Source organism: Triplophysa rosa, linkage group LG25 (assembly GCF_024868665.1).
Source record: "Triplophysa rosa linkage group LG25, Trosa_1v2, whole genome shotgun sequence".
Lineage (NCBI taxonomy): Eukaryota > Metazoa > Chordata > Actinopteri > Cypriniformes > Nemacheilidae > Triplophysa > Triplophysa rosa.
The window spans coordinates 7,131,652-7,151,867 of record NC_079914.1 but is presented as its reverse complement, the minus strand read 5'-3'; the positions used below and the strand labels follow the sequence as shown (position 1 = coordinate 7,151,867).

The following is a 20,216-nucleotide window of genomic DNA, read 5'->3' as shown; positions in this document are numbered from 1 at the left end:
TGGTTCATCTGAACTAGAGACTGTCGCACCTGCCGCAGTTCAGTCACAACATCAGAAACTGATTGATTCAGCTCTATCTGTGATTGCAGGACGGCCACAGATAGCACTCTCCCCTGGCAAGGACAGCTCGAGGTGGATGTTGATGGCCTGGGAGATTCCTCCTGAGCGGGAGTGTTGCTTGCTGCTGTCGCAATTTGGGAGACAGATCTTCCAGTCATGGTTTTCCTTTGTATATGTTCTTCATCTACAACAATAAAGTTCAGTCAAAGCACAATCAAAACACTCAGTTTTGATATTCTATAACTTTTATCACATGCTAGCATACCTTCTGAAGCTGGTGCAGACAAAAGATCTGTATCACCTTCTTCATAAACGCCAAGAACAGCATCCTCACCAATTATGGCAGCTATTCAGTTGTCCTCCGGGGTGAGGGGTACAGTGCCACTTCCACCGCCTGTGGCCTGCACATTGCTTCTGTGACGTGCAACACGCTTTTTGGAATTTAATTTGAAGTCAGACCATTTTTTTTAACGTCTTTTAGGGACCTTTCCTGTCCCCCTACCTCATTCACAGCATGCGCTACACACTGCAATGCCACATACTTGGTTATGTTTGAAATCCCACTGGACAGGCTTCCAAAAAGTGTCCCCGCATGAACCTCTACCTCCGCCATCAGCAGGACCTCAATTTCAGGCTCACTAAAGTTTTTTTTCTTTGTGCTTGTCATTTTCAAGCATAGGACATCGGACATTGACTTGTGCTATTTTATATGGTAATGATATTAATTAGGGGCCGTTTACAAAGCGGAGATCTGAAACAGTTCAGCTGCGCTCAATTTTAAGATCATTTGCATCATTTATAGATCTCACATTTGGTAAAGAGGCGTATATGGTGTATAATGTGTATTGATAACTATATGTCTAATTGATATGAAACAGTTCAGCTGCACTCAATTTTAAGATTATTTGCATTATTTATAGATCTCACATTTGGTAAAGAGGCGTATATGGTGTATAATGTGTATTGATAACTGAATGTCTAATAGTACACTGTGTGTACTTAGTATATGTATGTGTATATTGCACACTGTCTTCTGTATAAGTCTGTAAGTATGTAAATTAGGGCTGCATAACGATTAATCGCGACTAATCGTTTGCAGAATAAAAGTTTTTGTTTACATAATATATGTTGGTGCACTGTGTGTGATAATGTATTTATAAATACACACACATGGATGCATGATTTTAAGAAAAAATATATTTAATATTTATATATAATATAAATTACATATATAAAACATATCAAAAGTTACATATTTCTTAATTATATACAGTACATGCATGTACGTGTATTTATATATACATAATTATCATACGCAGTACACCAACATATATTATGTAAACAAAAACATTTATTCTGCAAACGATTAGTCGCGATTAATCATTATGCAGCCCTAATGTAAATAGTACTGTCTATATGTAAACTGTTTCTGCACTTTCTGGAGCACGCTCTCAAGAATTTCACTGACCAAGGCACTTGTGCTGTGGTGATGTGACAATAAAAAGTGATTTGTATGCACGTTTTTTTGTGCGTACATCCGTTTTCACTGAATCACATGTACGCAAGTCCCCTGGTCTTGATGAAATACATAAATTGAGTATCATCTGCATAGCAGTGGAAGCTAATCCAATGATTTCTAATAAAATCATTAAATCTGATGATTCACCATTTATATGAACAAAATGAAAAAGAACAGAAAGGTATGATCTGAACCATTATAATGTCCCTGAATCCAAAATATAATTTTTCAGTCGATCTAAAAGTATGGCATGTTCTACAGTGTCAAATGCATCACTAAGATCTTGTAGGACTAGCATATTACAGCTTTTGTAATATGCTTCCTGTTGACAAATTACAATGCTCCCTCTATTGTAAATTGGTTTGGATAAAACTAAATTAATAATGTATTTATTTCAGCGTTATAAGGGGATATGATGCTGCCTATGAATTTGTGTCTGGAAAAAACTAAGCAGAATATGCTTACTACAATACTGTAATGGAATGCCAAGGACCACAGACGAGGTGATACAAAACAATCAACTTTAATAATCCAAGAGCAACACCACGAGAGTTACAACACCGGCGAATACCATAAACATTTACATTCAAGACTAGACAGAGAACAAGACAATAGGGTGAGTATAAATGGAGTCCTGGTGATGGGGTGATCGCTGACAGGTGAGGGTGATTGCAAACAAGGGACAGGTGATGGAGTGTGGAGAATCGTGGGAGGTGTAGTGCAAAGGGGAAAGAAACAGACATGGGGACAGATCGGGACTGTGACAAATACATACATGTATGGTTTTTCAAATTCATTTCATAATTTATTCCCCGTTATATTTTGAATCTTATAGTACCAAAAAGTAGAACAAGTTATAGTTTTCCAGTTACATTGATCAACGGTCAAAGAAACACTCAGCTCACAAACTTTGAGAATGCTTGTTTTGATTTATTAGAATTAAGCCTTTAAATTACAGCAGCTTCAGAAAATGTTGAACTAGGTCTGCTGAGCCAAGAGGTGTGTTTAAGCACACTGCTCAGTGCAGTGACAGGCCACATGGGCATCTGTTGTCTCTCTCAAGTCTACAGTTTTCTCATAGATTCCATTGGACATGTGACTGGAGTCTGTAACAAATTACAAAGTAACACTTCTATCTGAAATGGTTAACAATGAATATAGCCCACAGTCGTCTCACCCTTTAAATTACAGAATTACTTACCAGTGGACAGGCAGCGCAGCACTGGTTCAACTGAATAGCACTTGGATTGCTGTCCATCCAAAACCACCTGCTTCTCCAGCTTCAAGCGGCATTCTGGTGGAGCAGAGAATTTATTAAAAGAATGTGTTGTGAACATGTGATAAAAAAGGCCAGTCAAGTCTTACTGCTAGAATCACGGCAGCTCTCAGCAGGAAGCACCCATGAGTGGACAAAACTGACTGAGCTCTTCGTCATATATCCACTGGGTGTGCTGTACTCCTGTTTGAGCTCTCCATCAGCTTTTCCACAGAGACCACAGGTCTGACCCTTCACCCAATCTACAACTCCGATCTTTAAACAGAAAATTTAGGATTTGTTCAATCTTTAAAAATCTATTCTTTTTGGACACATTGGCTAATTACTTGTAATAACTTGTGATCACCTTCCATGCACCATTGGCAAAGTGGACTTCCTGAAGCCCGTGGCGTGGAGCATAAACTGACAAACCATCAGCCTTTTGCCTGATCTGGATGGAGGCTAAATAAACAAACAACATTAACTATAAAATCCCCTCACTTAATCGGAACAGTTTGTCATATAGGGTCACCGTAGGTGCCATTTTTCCCGGCCACGTCCCGGACACGATTTCTAGCTGGCTGCGTCCTCCCGAGCCTGGATTTATCAGGCGCATACGTCATCGCGGTTTACTATTTCAGGAAAGCAACCATTACATTTCAAGGCAAGAATAAAAAGTGATTGTGTCTTAAGAAAATAAATGCTAATTTTGTAATGTTTAACTGATATATAATTTATAATGTTTTAACTTTGAGACAACCTCGATGACATATGTGGTCGACAAATGTTACCTCAGGAGGACGCAGCCTTCAAATTGAGGCGCAGTTTAAAAATCCTGGCTAAGACGTGTCCGGGAAAAATGGCACGTTTGGTTACCCTATGTTATAGAGACCCTGAGGATGCAAGAAACATACCTGAGGGATGCTGGTAGGGAAGGCTGCTGACTGGAACCTCCATTCCATTAACCTTAACCTTGGCATGGTCACCCAAAGCATAAAGGTCAACATCACAAAAAAAAAGTTGTTTAACTCCATGTAGTGGTGATAAAATCACATCAGCTACAAAGTAACCTTACATATCTGCAAGCTTAATGTTCAGATGGTTTTGTTCTGACTCTTCATCCTTCTTTAACAGAACCATACATTTCAGCTCTGGTGAGCAATCCTGGACCAAGACTTGGTAGAAGGAAATAGGCATTTCATTCTTGTACATTCTGTTGTTGAATGGGGTCACTGTGTCGTGGTCCATGCTGCACTGAGCTAGAAATGTGTAATATTCATAATACAGTATTTAGGAAATTAATGATAAACAGTTCTTTTCAGCACATGGATGCATTTAATTGTGTTATCATAATGTAATCATGTTCTTACCAGTAGTGCATCCATACAAATAATTCTGGGCTCTGAAGAGAATGTCCTGATCAATCTGAATGGAAAGGGTTCCATCTGGATTGATGGGAACAGTGATCGGGAGAGGAATGGCCAATCTCGACAGTGTCATCTAGAGTAGTAGGAAGTGTAAACTCCTAACCTCTGGAGCCCTAGCAATGACAATTGAGGGACCTCTTATTTGGCAGGGCCACAGTCAGTTCAATCTCCTTGTCACTGTTTGTGACTCTTTCAAGCTTGAATCCTGCCATAGCGATGTGCCTAGACAGCCTTGAGAAGTGAATACATAATTTTGACATAACTCCAAGAATTTGTTGTTGATTAAAATTACTTTTTGGCATAGGTGGTGACGATTATTGGAAGCCTCTCCCATTCCACCTTCAGACAGGCAGCAGGGAATTCTCCGAGAACACCAGCTTCTGCTTTGGCAATGACTGCATATTGTTGACACTCTGGACCCCAAGCAACCTTGGCCTGTGATAAAGTTATTTGGACCAGCATACCTCAAACAAGTTAAGTTTTGGTCTTACAGTGTGTTTGCTTAGCAATACACCATCAGCACAAATTTTCATGTTGTCATTTTCAGCGATTGAAGAAACAACAAGCTGCACTCTTACTGTTGGCTTGTCAAAGAAAGCAGCAACTTGGTAGCCCAGAAGCTTGGTCAACTTACTGTACGGGCAATAACAGCAAAAACAGGTGCAAAGGCATTTCCAAGGTATTTAACCTGGAAACAAACAAGGATGCAAGCAATTAATACATTAAGTTTCTGTGTGAAATTGCATGTTTCAGATGATGCATATGATTCACCTGTTTCCTGACTGCCTCAAAGCTAGATGCACTGCTACCACTGCTTACTGCCTTGGAGACTCTGTGGGGTACCAAGTGCTGTAAGCAAAGTTTAGCAAATAACAAAATAAGAAATTGAACATTTTCTGCAATTACAGGAACACAACTATGTGTTAACAGTAACATTGAAGATAAACAAAAAAATATTTCTTAGATATTACCTGATCTTTGTGGAATTTCTTGAAGGAGTCTGAGATTGGCAGTCTAGAAACCCATATGAAATAGGTTGAATACATGATACATTTGCTAGCTAACCTACAAGCAACATTTCATGTTCTTACTGTACCTCAGTTAAGCGAGAGCTGGACTGGGAGGAACTTAAACTGCTGGAACTGATGATGCGGCTGCTGCTGCTACTAAACCGGAGCATTTTTGGCTTCAGCCTCCAGGATTTCCCTCAGTTTCAGCAGGATGGTCTTTCCCTCTGGAGTTTCCTCATCAACAAGGTTGATTTGCTTAAGGAGTCTGTCAGCAGCTCTAGGACCAACTTGAACCTCAAGCTCCAGTCTTTCAACTGCAGGACCATTACCTGCAGGTAAAATAACAAACCATGATTTTCTCATTGAATAAACAGTTTGCTTAAACTTGACTGTGTCTCTAGCAATACCTCTGGCCACTGTAGAACGAAGTGAGTGCTGTCCAATTATATAGAACAGAGGTGCATTATTGATAAAAGCAGCATTGTGAGAGTGCACCTCAATGCATTCCTTGATTTCAATGTATGGGACAACAAGACAGAGGGTCTTGTGCAGTGGAGCAGGCGCTCTCACAGGAACCTCAGCTGACATATACCCAGTGATCTCAGACGACTGAAAAGAAAGATGAATATGAAAGGTAAAGTAAATAAAAGGACAAGAGGTGTCTAGCATATCTATGTCCATGAGCAGTATAAATTTGGCTTACAAGGTGTCTTGTAGTTTTGCACAGACAACTCGGGTACCAAAGGAACAATCCTCTCAGCAGTGGGATCTTCAATGTTTCTGATCACAGTAAGAGTCAAATCTGTCCAAAAAAAGGGGACACTAAGCTCACAAACGGTTTTGGAAACAATTGATAATTTCTTTAAGTACCAAATTTCTATCTTAAATCAACTTTCTCACCTCACGTTGGCAAGATGTTCAGGAGCCTCAACAGGCAGCGCCTCCACCTTGTAGTTGCCCTTGAGAATGTCAACTCTAGCAGCTATTTTACCAGGGAGAATAATATGGGTCTTCACTCTGGCCATTACAGCAGCTTGGATAAAGGCAGTGTTTACTCCCATCACAGCAAACTTCTGCAGAGCAAGACTATGAAAAAGTAGAGGGGGCATTGGTTTGTAAATCTATTACATTTTTTTTCTTTTTCACATATGTAGCTATTAGTGTGCACCTTGGTTTGGCTTCAGCTTGCAATTGAACATTGGTCTACTTCAGCTGCTCAAGAGTGAAGGTCTCCAGGTGCTCAGGAACTGGTGGTGTAATGTGGCCTTAACTAGAAGAATGAACAGAACAGCATTTATATAAAATATCCTTAACCATGAAAATGACCAATATAAAAAAAAACTCACCATTGACAGCTGCAGCAGCAACAGCAGTGAACATACTGAGCTCCATGGGCACACCAGCTGCTGTTGGCAAGATACGACGCACTTCACTGACTAGCAGAGGTTTGGCATACTTCACGGCAATTCCTTCCTGTAATGCTTTAAGGGCTTCCTTTAACGGTTCACGTGGTCTGGGTCCAGTGGCAAGCTAGGGGATAGTATGAGAAATTTCGCACGTATCCAATTGTCATTTTTTGGGCAGGTCTAAAAACTGACAGAGGAAACATGAACTGGTTCTCGAGTAGGCGCTGAAGGACCCGCCTAACCTGCTGGGTGTGTACCTGTAGAGAGGGGGAAAATGTTAAGATGTCGTCCAGGTACACAAAGACAAATTTATTAATCATGTCACCCAGAATGCTATTGACGAGGCCCTGGAAGACGGCAGGGGCATTGGTAAGGCCAAACGGGAGAACCAAATATTTGTAGTGTCCCGACGGAGTGTTGAAGGCCGTCTTCCACTCATCACCCTCCCGAATGCGGACGAGGTGGTAGGCGTTGCGTAGGTCTAGTTTAGTAAAGACCCGGGCTCCCTGTAAGAGTTCAAAGGCAGAAGACATGAGAGGTAGGGGATACCTATTTTTAACCGTGATGTCATTCAAACCTTGATAATCAATACAATGCCGAAGGGAGCCGTCCTTCTTCCCGACAAAGAACCCAGTGCCCACAGGGGAAGATGAGTGACGAATGAGACCAACTAGAAGGGATGTACTTGTCCATGGCCTCTTTCAGGACCGGAAAGGGAGTGCAAGCGACCCTTAGGTGGAGAAGTGCCCGGGAGAAGGTCTATGGCACAGTCGTAGGGGTGATGTGGAGGGAGAGCGGTGGCACCGGACATGCTGAAAACCATGCTGAGATCATGGTATTCCACCGGGACGCCAGCCAAGTCTGCGGGTTGCACCTGCGGAGGACAAGACACAGAAACAGGAGAGGAAGCCACACCAAGACAAGATACATGACACGATGGGCTCCAGGTTAAGACAGAACTAAATTGCCAGTCCACGTGAGGATTGTGTTGTACAAGCCATGGATGCCCCAACACAACCTGGTTCCCAGGGGCATCGAGAATGTACAACACAATGTTCTCGTGGTGGTTACCAGAGAGCAGAAGATTTACACTAGGGGTAACATGAGAAATGGTGAGAGGTCGGTCCCCCAACGACCTGGCGTCCTAGGGCTTGTCAAGTGGTATGGCAGGAATACCCCATTCACAGGCTGTGTGGGTGCTAATGAAATTCCCTTCTGCACCAGAGTCCAGCAGGGCATGACCGGTGTGGTAGGTATCCTGGAACTGGAGCCGGCAAGGTAGTAGAGTGTGGTTGAGAGGTGAGGAAGAAAAAGTGATAGCGCCCACCTGGATCTTTCGGTTCACGGGTGGGCCTTGGCTTTTAACGGGCAGTGTAGGGCGAAATGACCGGTCTTGCCACAGTATAAGCAAAGGCCTTGAGCCAGGCGCAACTGCTTCTGCTGCAGGGTGAGGTGTAGGCAGCCCAGCTGCATAGGTTCCGAATTAACTTGTGGGTTTGCCGAGGTGGGAGTGTTCAGTGTGGGTGGTGAGTGCCATGAGGTGTTGGAAAGGCGCAGCTGTCAACGACGGTTCAGCCGGCTCTCGACTCGAAGAGAGATAGAAATAAGAGAGTCAAGGTCACTGGGCAAATCAAATGGAGCAAGCTCATCGGCGATGGCTTGATCCAGTCCATCGAGGAATCGTGCACGTAGGGCGTTGTTATACCAGTCACAGGTAGCGGCAAAGGTTAAAGGCGGATAGCATGGGAGTCGAGCTGCTGCCTCGTCTCCCTGGGCTGTACGGTCAAAGAGGCTGATCATCTCCTTGCGGAAATCTTCCAAAGTAGCACAGAAGGTCGCCTTGGCCTCCAAGACGGCGATTGCCCAGTCACGAGCAGAACCAGACAGGAGAGTGATGACGTATGCCACTTTGGAGCCCTCTGCGGCGTACCAACGGGGTTGAAGAGCAAATAATAAAGCACATTGTGAAAGAAATGCTCTGCAGGAGCTTGGATCGCCATTGTAGATGGGGGGGATTGTTAGCATGAGGTTCAGCATTCGATGGGCGAATCCCAGGTTCAAGTTGGATATCATCCAAACGGGAACGAAGTTGTGCCATCTGTGTGTTGAGCGCTGCCATCTCTTGGGTGGCGGCATTAAGTTGAGCGCCCTGTTGCCCCAACAACGCACCCTGCTGTGCGAGAGCAGTACGGACAGGGTCAGGCCCCGCTTACTCCATGTTGGTCAGACCTTTCTGTCACGAATCACTCAGGAGTCAAGTGCAAGGTACAATAATTCTTTAATAAAGGTCACAGACAACTCAAGAGTCCGCCAGTACTGAGAGTCTCACAACCGCCGTAGCGGAACAAGATTTCAACAATATTCAGGGTACACACTAGACAAGGGGCTCGAGCACTCGGCCGGGAGAAGGGACACACAACGTGAGAGGCAGCAGAGTTCACAGAGTCCTGAGAGTAATAACAACCCCGTGGTGATAGATGGGAAACTCCACAGTCTACAAAGGTCTCCGTGACCAGTATGACAAAGTGCCACAAGGGGGCATCCGAGACAAGCCAGCGAGAGGGAGATAATGTACAAAAAACTCAAAAGGTGAGAATAATCCACAATGCAAGAACCTTTGAACAGAGAGGTCCTCTAGAGCCGAGTAATCCACAAGGCAAGACACACTTGAAAACGGCAAGATCCCTTAAAGGTGAGCGTAATCCACTTAATAGAAACTCCCGTCACCGGAAAAAAACCACTTGGCAAGAGACTCCCAGAACAGGAACTGAACCCACTCGGCTGGAACCCCACGAGATGGAAGATATTGCTGGGCAGACAATGGCAAAGAAGTGCAGACACCCAGACGTGAACTAAACACTGGAGCCAAGACAAGACACGAATGTGCGCATAATCTACAAAACTGTTGCTATGCAAGAGTAGCCTAGACAAGAGTGCTTAGAGCTGCCGATACCAGAGTGTAAACTCTAAAGGTCTGACACTGGACAAAAGACAACACGAGGAATATAAGGGGAAGAAGATAGAGCAGAAAACAAGGAACCATCCGTGGAGAGAGAAATTGTGGGAAGATCCAGGTGAAAGCAGTGAAAACTTAATGAGTAGATAACAAGGTAACGAGAGGGGAGGAGTGAAGCACGTGGACTCCGAACACGTGGCGAGTTGTCAAAACAGAGACACGTGTCCGACATAACAAAGACAGAGGACAACATGGAAAAACAGAGAATGCTAGACCCGAGACCCAACACATTTTTATAAAACATTTCACAAACCTGTACTGTTGATGGATAGAATATTGTATACACATTACTGACTCCCCTTTTACTATACACACGCACGGTTCAGATGCAAAAGCCTCTAAGTGCTGTCTGAATTTTTTCTTCTAAAATGATGAACCTAAATAACGATCTATGAATAAAATGTATATTTAATTGTACAATGAGTAAAAGACATTTTCTGAAAGATAAAAGAGCAGTGTCAGTTTTACCTGTAGCAAAGCAAACAAATCATGGCCCTTATCACTAAAATCTGATTAACATCCAAATCAGCTCAATGATGTATCACTTTTACATGCATAAACATTTTAAGTGGTGGATTAAAAAGTAGTCAAGTTTATTATAGAGTAATTTTAATTTTGTTTTTGATAAGTAGTAATTGTAGTGTAAGTGTTTCTTCAGCTCAATAAGCAACATTTCAGATTAGTGGTGTGGCAATCATTAATTTAGTAAGCCAACAGTTATATTAACATCAAATTAAAAACACAGAATTTGTGACTTAAAGGTGCTGTGTGTCATTTTTTGGATATTGACAGAAATTCAATTTAATATACGTAACTATGTCGAGAGGGGGTGTAAAGACCTTACATAATTAAGCATTTTGTTTTTATTACCTTAGAATGAGCTATTTCTATCTACATACACCACGGGTCCCCTTGCATGAAATTCACCATGTTGTTTCTACAGTAGCCCTAAACGGCCAAACTGCTCTTACAGAGCAAGTTTCGTAAAAAAGTTATCTCCTTCGGCAAAGAAGCGATAACGCAACAACATCTTAGTTTTGTGAGAGCCACCACAGAGCTTTGAAAGGGAGGGGGAGTAAGCCATCGGTTGCAATTCGCAACCTCACCACTAAATTCTGCTAAATTTCATACCTTTAAAGTAAAATTGATACAAATAAAAAAAAATCTTTTAAAAACATTTAAAAAAAGCTTCTAACATCTCGCAGATTCATCTTATTCAGATGCAGATTTAACACATTTTTGTTCATCTTTAACATGACTACACCATGAGTAAAATAATGCTTTTTTTATTACACGTTGTATTGCCTTATAAAAGACCCTTAGATATGCTTTCAGAAACTGACATACAGTATATTGCAGTTTAGACACAGCCTTTAGTGCAACGGCAGGCCATGTGAACCTCGGTTTCCTTTAGATCTTCCTTTTCATATTTGCTGCTTAGAATTTCAGGATGATTCAAGCTGGAGCCTAAAACCAAAGCATCAACATATTGTTAATGATAAACAGTTAAATAAAAAAATGAGGGTAATTTTGGGAGGAAGTCGTACTAGATGGCATGCAGTTGTATCTAAGAGCGATATGGCTGCTTCTAACTGGTGTACAGCCGGGCAGACAGCGCAACACAGGTTCAACAGAGTAACATTTGGAATCATGTCCATCCATCATCTGCCTCTCAAGCTTCACAGTTTCAAGTCTCATGTGACACTCTAGGAGAAATAGGGCAAAATAAAAGCATTTGGTGGGTCCACACATTTTGTTGTTCAAAAACATCCTTATTAATACTATGCATGGTTTTCACGTAGTAAGTATCCAAACACCTACGGCGAGTAGCAAGACAGCTTTCAGCGGTGAGTACCCATGAGTGGGCAAAGCTCATTGGGCTTTTTGTCAGATAGCCAGTGGGTGTGCGGTACTCCAGTCTTATTTCTCCATCCGCCTTTCCACAAAGACCACAGGTTTGTCCCCTCATCCAATCTGCAACAAAAATCTACAGGACAGGGAGACTTCTTTTTTTATCTTCCTGTACATTGCATGGCAAAGTGACAAAAATATTTATTGACTGTCCAATTCTGGCTTACCTTCCACTGGCCAGTGGCATAAAAGACCTCTTGAAGACCATAGTCAGGGGCATAGAGTGAGATACCTTGACCTTTCTTTACAATCTGTATGTTTCCTTCATCAAAAAGGTCTATTAAATGCACACACAAAGAAAACAGTAAAGCAAATACAACATACTTAAATAACAAATTAATATGGAGATGAATGTAACCTGTTGAGTGCTTGTATGAAAGATGGTTCATGTGTACTTCAGTTCCATTCATTTGAAACTTTATTGCATTCTTTTGGTAAAACAGCTCAATATCACTGTTGCAAAAAAGAAAAGTGATTTTCTACATATTGCAATGAGGTCATCTTTATGGAATTAGGGACCCCAGTAAGCTGGACTTACATGTTGGCCACGTTAATGTTCAGGTGTTCGTGCTCAGAAACATTATCCTTTCTCATTAGGACCATGAATTTATGCTCTGGAGTACAATCTTGAGCCAAGACTTGGTAACAGGAATATGGAGCTTCATATTTGTACTGCTTGTTGTTAAATGTGGTCACGGTGTTTCTTATCATACTGCATTTTGCTAAATCACAAGATGAGTAGAACCTTTAATGTACACTTTAAAAAAAATCACAAGACTAAGAGAAAAGAGAAGTTTTACTGCACTTAACTAACCTGAACTAGCAACTACATAAAGACTCCAAATGATGCCTGTGACATCTTGTTCTTCACTGGAATATATAGCCTCACTTGTAAAAGGCAAAGCAATAGGTAGAACCAAGCCTGACTTCAACAGGGTCATCTGTAAATCCACAGGTTTTAAAATGCTGTCAAACATCAAATCAGTTATAACAATAGATTGTTACTTACTGCTGGCATCTTGATAATATATAGGGTTTTGTCAGTTTGGATTAACATGATCAGTTCTAACTGTTTTTTATTATTTTTTGCATTACTAATGGAAAATCCAGTCATTTGCGCTGCAGCAGGAATGTTATCGGACAACCTTGAAAAGGAAAGAAATAGAACAGGATCTATTCTTGCTATGAGAATATTGGTACAATACAATGGAGTAAAATGCTCGATGGCACAACAAATGTTGATCAGATGTAAAAAAAATCGGAATAAAAAAACCAAACCTCTTGGCATAGGTGATGATAAGACTGGGCATCTTTTCATACTTCACTATAAGATGGGCCAAAGGACTTGAATCAGAGTGACCAGTCTCTACTTTGATGGTTGCTGAATATTTTTGGCCCTGTGCACCCCAGGCAATCTTTGCCTAGATAAAAGTAAGTTTTCTATGTATCATTATAATGATAAGGGGTGGCTGAAACAGAAAGCCTATGAATTTTCTTACGGCAGCTTTGCGCTTGCTCAACAGAACGCCATCAACAATCATCTTCCAGTTGTCCTTCTCTGCGATGGAGGCCACTATTATCTGCACTCTTGAGGTGGGTTTGTCCAAATAAGCAGCAAGCTGGTATCCCGACAACTTGTGATCAACTCGTACAACTTGTGCAATGATAGCAAACAGTGGAGGAACTGATTCCCCAAGAAATCTTGCCTACAGTTACGTAAAGACACATTTTAAAGAGGTGCATTCGCCACTTTGAAAGAAACACAAAATAAAAATGAAATGACGATTTATTAATCAAGTGAAGTAATGATATCAATTCCTTTGAAGTAATAATACAACTTTCACTGCTTTGTCGATTGGACAGCTCCTGTAAACAGATAATCTCTTTATTGTGATACAAGTACAAGCTTATATATTTTTCTCTGCAGTGTTGATGCATTCATTTTAAATCTGTAGAGTCAATGAACTGAAGTATATAAGTACTAGTAATATATATATATATATATATGTGAAATGAGTTGACAAGGGCCATTTCAAAATAAGTAATTTTTGACTTTGAAATCACTGTGTTTCTTTAATGGAATTGTTATGTATTGTGTAAATAAACTAAAATGGCCTTGGTGATAATGAGAAGACTCACTTTGAACAGATGAGAGTTGGTAGATCTGCTAGAACTGCTGCTGCTGCTTTTAGGGTAGAAGAACGTTTTGTTATTGAAGAACCTGGTTGAGCTAGAGTTGATGTTTCTTTGCCCATTGTCCAGGATTTCCCTCAGTTTCTGCAGTATGCTCCTCCTGACTTTAGGGGTTTCTGTATTAGCATTGATCTTCTTAAGGAGCATCTTAGCTGCTCTTGGGCCCACTTGGACTTCAAACTCTAGACCCTCAACAGCAGGACCATTGGCTGTCAAAAAAAAGGTACCACTGAAGCCAAATACATTACAGTTTTCATATGTTTAAGTTTGGACACTTGCCTCGAGCTATTGTAATATGTACTCCATGGTGTCCAATCATGTTATAAAGGGCTGTGTTTTGGATAAAGGCAGCATTACAGGACATAACCTCCATGCATACTTTGATTCCAATGTGAGGGAAAGTAGAGCATAGAGTTCTATGAAGTGGAACACTTGTCCTCAATTCAGATTCCATAACAGGTGGCACACCAGATCTATCCATTTCAGATGTCTATTTAAACAGGCGAAAATAAGACAGACTGTTAGAAATATTTTTTGTTATAGATCTGGTATTTACAATACATTCATTTGTCAGTTTGCGCTGCCTGAGAAAAACAAACCATGGCCTTAACTAGCATTCTCTGCCAGTTAAGACACATCATGTAACCACTTTCTTACCAAATCTCCAGCTGAACCTGGAGAGCCACGAGTTTCTTGCACAACCACTCTCTCTGGTATTACTGGTATGCTCATTTCGGCATCAACCTCCTCAATGTTTCCAGCTGCTGCCGACATATTAAAACTAATGTTGAACAAAAAAGAAATCTGAAATGAAACATCCGTTACACTATATGCGGAAAATAAAGATACGATTTTGAAACAATACTCTGTACCGTGCAGTTGCAACATGCACCGGAAACACAACAGGAAAGGCCTGTATCTTGAAGTTAGCCTTTGGGATGTCAATCTTTGCCTCCACTTTCAGTGGCAAAAATGTGTGGATTGTTCCTCTAGCCATTGAAGTAGCCTGAATAAAGCCAGTGTTCATCCCCATGACCGCAAATGTCTGTAAGGCAACTCTTGGTGAAACCTCAGCAGTTAACTTCACGTCTGTCTTCATCAGATGGGCCACACTGACCCTCTCAGTTACAGGCGGTGTAATGATAGCCTTGACTGGACATAACAGCAAATTTATGTTTTCTATTTGTACAGTAAATCAAATTCTGTGCTACTTAAACTGGTTTACCTTTCAGATTAGCAGCCACAACAGCAGAAGTGTACAAACCGAGTTCTAAAGGCACACCGGCTGCTGATGGGAAGATGCGACGCACTTCTGCTACCAGTAAGGGCTTGGCATATTGGAAGGCGATGCCGTTTTGCAAGGCTTTGAGAGTTCCAACAGCCAGCTCAGATAGATAACCTCCAGAAGCAAACTGTAGATCGTATTTTAATAGAGATTACAGTAATCATAAAGTTTAACCAAAAACTTAACATAAACAATTCTAAAGACCACTTCGGAAAATGTAAACAACACTAATTCAACGCTGGTCCAAAAGAACTTCCTCTTTCATTTTTTTCACACTACACAAACGTTTGAACAAAATACAACCGACAGAACACGTATAACCAATTTAAAATGTTAAATGCATATCTTTACGATTTACTCTGTAATATAGAAAAAAAACAAAAATAAAACCAGAACTGCATCTGCACCAGTGTTTACACCTTGCAAAAGTGGTCCATAGAGTCGGTGAAAAGCATACAGTGAACTACTAGTGAGAATTTTTTTTCTAACAATAGAAAATATTTGCAAATAAACCAGTGATTGTAGTTTGTATGAAATTACATGACCATAATATATACCTGTGTTGCCTGATCCACAACTGCTTTGTCAACATCTACAAAAGCTATCTCTTGTCCGAAGACTTTCACATAGATCGAGCCCAGGGGCTGCTTGTTTGGCAGGGCCTTGAACCCCTTTAGCTGCAGTGTACCACAATAAACATACAAGAAAATTTGTCATTTTAAAAAGGCATAAACAAATTAGGTGCATGACATATTTACTTACTGTATTAAGCACTTGTTTCATCTTAACCGGCCAGTCTTCATTCAGAAACTGAGATTTCAAAAGAGCCTCCTGAACTCCATCAGTTCTGACACCAACCTGAATGTAAGCACTATTGTGAGGTAATGCTGAAATTAGTAAATGAAATAGAACAGAGACGCTGTTTCCGTAGCTACGTACCTCAATGACATCAGCTGCAGCTCCAGCTAAGTAAGCACGGACTTTAGCTACAACAGCTCTGGGCAGGTTGGTGGCGGCATCATTGATGATGAAAGCACTCCCAGCAGCTCCAATCATTAGGGGATCTAAACAAGGAAACGAATGTGTTAGATTTAAGAGAAAGCCATTAAGTGACACCATTAGGACTTGCTTACTCTGATAACCATCCAAGAGAAATGCCTTGCTGTATTGGTAGCTGAGTTTGTCCAGTTTTGGACTTAACATCTTGATAGCAATATTGCAGGCCACAGCACTGAAAAGATCAAAGATAAAATGTGGATTGATAAAACGTATTAAAGTTGGCTCTATGCTGAATAACTGTTTGGCTTTGAAGTATGCGACCACTACTGATGTATTTTTATATTTTGATGTATTAAATAGAATTTTATATTGGAGAAAAATAGTGGGGTTTTTGAGACAGGCGGCCATTATAATCTTTGCTGAACATAAATAAAATGTACCTACAATAACAATCTTATGAGCTGTATTTTAGGCATGTGTTTAGTGTAAACTCACATTGTAGCAAGGTCAGGAGAAGTACTCTTCGCCAAAGCTTTGATATGAGAGTATGCAAGGCTGGCCACCTGTAAATTTGTCTCCTCCTGCAAAGTACGTGCCAAAATAGTCACCAGACCGATGCTTGGCTTTGTCTCAAAAAGAGCAATCCATGAGACCATGCGCAGCTCTGGGTGGAGATCTTTGTTCAAAAAGATCGGTAGAACTACCTCTTGGACCTTAAACACAAAAACAAATGCACATAGCATCCCACATGATGTGGACATCATCATTCAGCAATTTAATATAGCACAGCATGACTAACCTGTTTGTGTTCTTTTTTGGCAATGACCTTTAGAGCCAAAATAGCATTAACTTGGACGTTTAAGGGGAATGCAGATGTAGATAGAATCTTCACGATGGGTTTAATGCTAGCAGGTTGACCAGCATTGCCCAATACCTTGAGAATCAGTGTGATTGCGGAAATATCAGCCTTAGCAGTCACCTCAGCAGCAATGTCATGAATGGGCTTGAGGAAAAAGAGGAAGTTTATTTCCACGTATTTACACTCATATAACAAGTCAAACAAATCATCTAAATTAGTAAACAATCTATTTTACCTTCAAAAGCTCCACTGGGCATAGAGGAGCTTCAACACAGTACCTGGCAATCAGTGTCCCATAGCCAAGCATCGCAAATTCACGCACACCTGGTATTTGTTGAACCTTTCGACTCAGAACCAGACCCTACACAGAAGTTTACAGATTATTGGATTTTATCTGGCAAGCTAAGTAAGGAGTTTAATCTTTCAGGTAATCTTCAGAGAAGAGTGTACGCACAGAGTACATCTTAACAGTGTCCAAATCAGCAGTGACCATGTGCACCATGGGCAGAAGGACCTGAGTAAACTCCAAGATGGAAAGATCACCTGCTAAGAATGTCTTCTTGATGAATTTTAAAGCAACGAAGGAGCCAACCGAAGGAACGGCTTCTAGGATCCATTTCCTTAGAAGATTCATAAATGAGAAACAATTCGCAAATTACTATTTTAGACTGCTTACATTTAACTGGAATGTACCTGAAATTTGGTCTGGTTCTGAACTGAGCCCAGATCCCTTCAAAATCATCCAGACTTCCAAAACGCATAAACTGGATAAGACGAATAAATTTTTGAGGAACATCTCCATGGACTTCTTCCAGTTTTGTGGTAGCAAGATGATTCAGAGAATCCACAATCTTTATGAAAACAAATAATAAGCACATATAAATAATAATATAATAAAATATTATATAATATAACATAATAATAAAAAATGAAAATAAAAAATAATGAAATATATGTAGCATGTTAATATAAAATCTGGAGACAATAATAATTTAGAAATAAAAGTGTAAATGTTAAGTGGTATATGATATATTCTCACCTGAGCCTGTGGATTGCTGATTCTCATGAGCTGAATGTTGCTCCAGAGAGTCTCTGTGCTAAATTCATATTGTAAAGATCCACGTGCTAAATATTCAGCACTGATTGGATTTATGGGAGTTGCTATACTGTCTAAAAAACTCAGGGTTTGTCTAAAATATGAAAAATAAACAAACATTTTTATTATATAACAATCTATACGTATGCACAAAAGTTGAATAAATTCAAAATAAGAGTATGTAACCCAATGTAAAACAGATGAACCTAATTTCCATCTGGGTAGCATCACCGATCTCAAATAGATGTGGAAACTGATGGATCTCATGAACTCTTGCTTCAGTGATCTGAACACCTTCGGGAGTCTGATTTAGGATGTAGTTGTAGGTTGCAACTCCAGACAGGCTCCTTACTTCCTATTTGGGGTCAAATCCAATGTTTTGAAAAGCACCATTATCTGAATTGAACGGTTTACATCACTTTAGAATAAGTTCTTAGCCTGACCTCTTGACAGTCAATGCAGTTTTCCATGTATGTCAAGCCAACATCCTTTACTATCCTCTCATGGCAATGTGTAAGATCTCTGGACTTGGTGACAACAATATTGTTTGTCTTTTCATTTTCACCGATCAGATATTGAGTCTTGCAGATGCCTTGAACTCCAGCCTTATTGGAAACAAGACAATGCATTAAGCCTCACAATTAAAATCTAGATCCATTTTATTGAATTTTATTCATCTGACCTCACTTCTTCAATCTCATAGATGTTCTCTGTGTTCTTGAGGTTGAGCTGGAGGATGTTCAATAATCCCCTGTGCAAGTTGACAATGGTGGTTGGAACTTCTGAAGGAGCGAATATTCTTCCAACCGCACCATTATTGTATTCAAACTTTATGGGAATCTGCAGCTGAGTGGCCAGGGCTGATGTGAGCTTAGTAGGAGAAAAAGCATCTGTAGGCCAGATTCCACCGTACTCAAAAAGCTGAACATGTGAAAGCTGGAAAAATGTAGTCAAACTATTAGGTACCGCTTTTCTAATTTATAGCCAGTAAGAAAACACATCTTTGTGTCGACCCTTGTATGTCAGTTTCGGATACCTTAAACAAGTATGTATTTTCAGACACAGCACTAATGAACACTTTGGCGTTGATCTTGATCCCGGCTTTGGCTAGACCATCTTGGTGAAGACCACTGAAGAGCAAAGCCTCATATTTGTACACATAGGTCTGAGTACCTGCCAACACAGGCACTAAAAGCACAAAATGTTGTAACACAATTGAAAACACAAAATTATTTTTTACTGGAAAAGGTAAGAAGAGATTTTACAATTTGCTTACCAAGATTCACATGATGACTTGCTAAAATATCAGTGAAAGATTAAAATTAGTTCTGCAATAAGTATTTTGTCAAATTATAATATGCCATAGGATTTTTAAATCCTATGATTTAACCTAATAACTTTGTTTTAGGTTGTAGAGAACTGTACTTACCCACAAGGGCTATAGTCAGAGCCATGATAACAGCTCTCATGGTCAGCGGTCAGGCAAAAACACTAGAGTAATGTGATTTAGAGTCAAGCTTCTGTTGGCATAATAACGGTACTGATAGTCATGATGTATGATTAACCTGAATCAATCTGTCTTTTCTCTGGGCAGCTTACTGGTCTAACAGAAGTGCATGATAGACCAGAGTAACCTGGACTTTAGTGCAGTAACCTGCATTTACATCTAGAGGGAGACTTTTTAATGTTTTATTCAAAAGAGCAGCATAGAATTGTATACTATATACAGTACAGGCAGCAAAACTACTTGTTTTCAGGAAATGGAAAAACACTGTACAGTATTTTAAAAATGCAAACACTGTTGTCAAAGTTGGCAAGCATCTTTTAATACTTTTTTTTGGTTAAATATTTAAAACTCACAAACAAACATAAAGGGTAACTTAGTAATGATTATATAAAACAATATAGTAATGATTTATAAAACAATAAAAAATAATGAAATATGACATACTGTACAAGGTTTCTGTCCGACAGTGAAGATATATATTTATATTTGTGAAAAAAATCTGCATCTAAAAATGTTACTTTGTATGTTAAGCATACACTCAAACATGTCATTTCATCAAATAACAAATAAAAAAAAATTCTGCTTCTTCACATGCTCGGTATCTCAATAATGTGTCATTTTTTAAAGGATCTATTGACAGATATGCAATATAATATACATAATGTTTTCAGAT

At 40.2% G+C, this 20,216-nt stretch overlaps 1 pseudogene; it reads right to left on the bottom strand.

Annotated features, from left to right (window-relative positions):
* Positions 1-2,584: 2,584 nt before the first annotated feature.
* Positions 2,585-19,505, bottom strand: LOC130548687 (vitellogenin-like; annotated as a pseudogene).
* Positions 19,506-20,216: the final 711 nt, after the last annotated feature.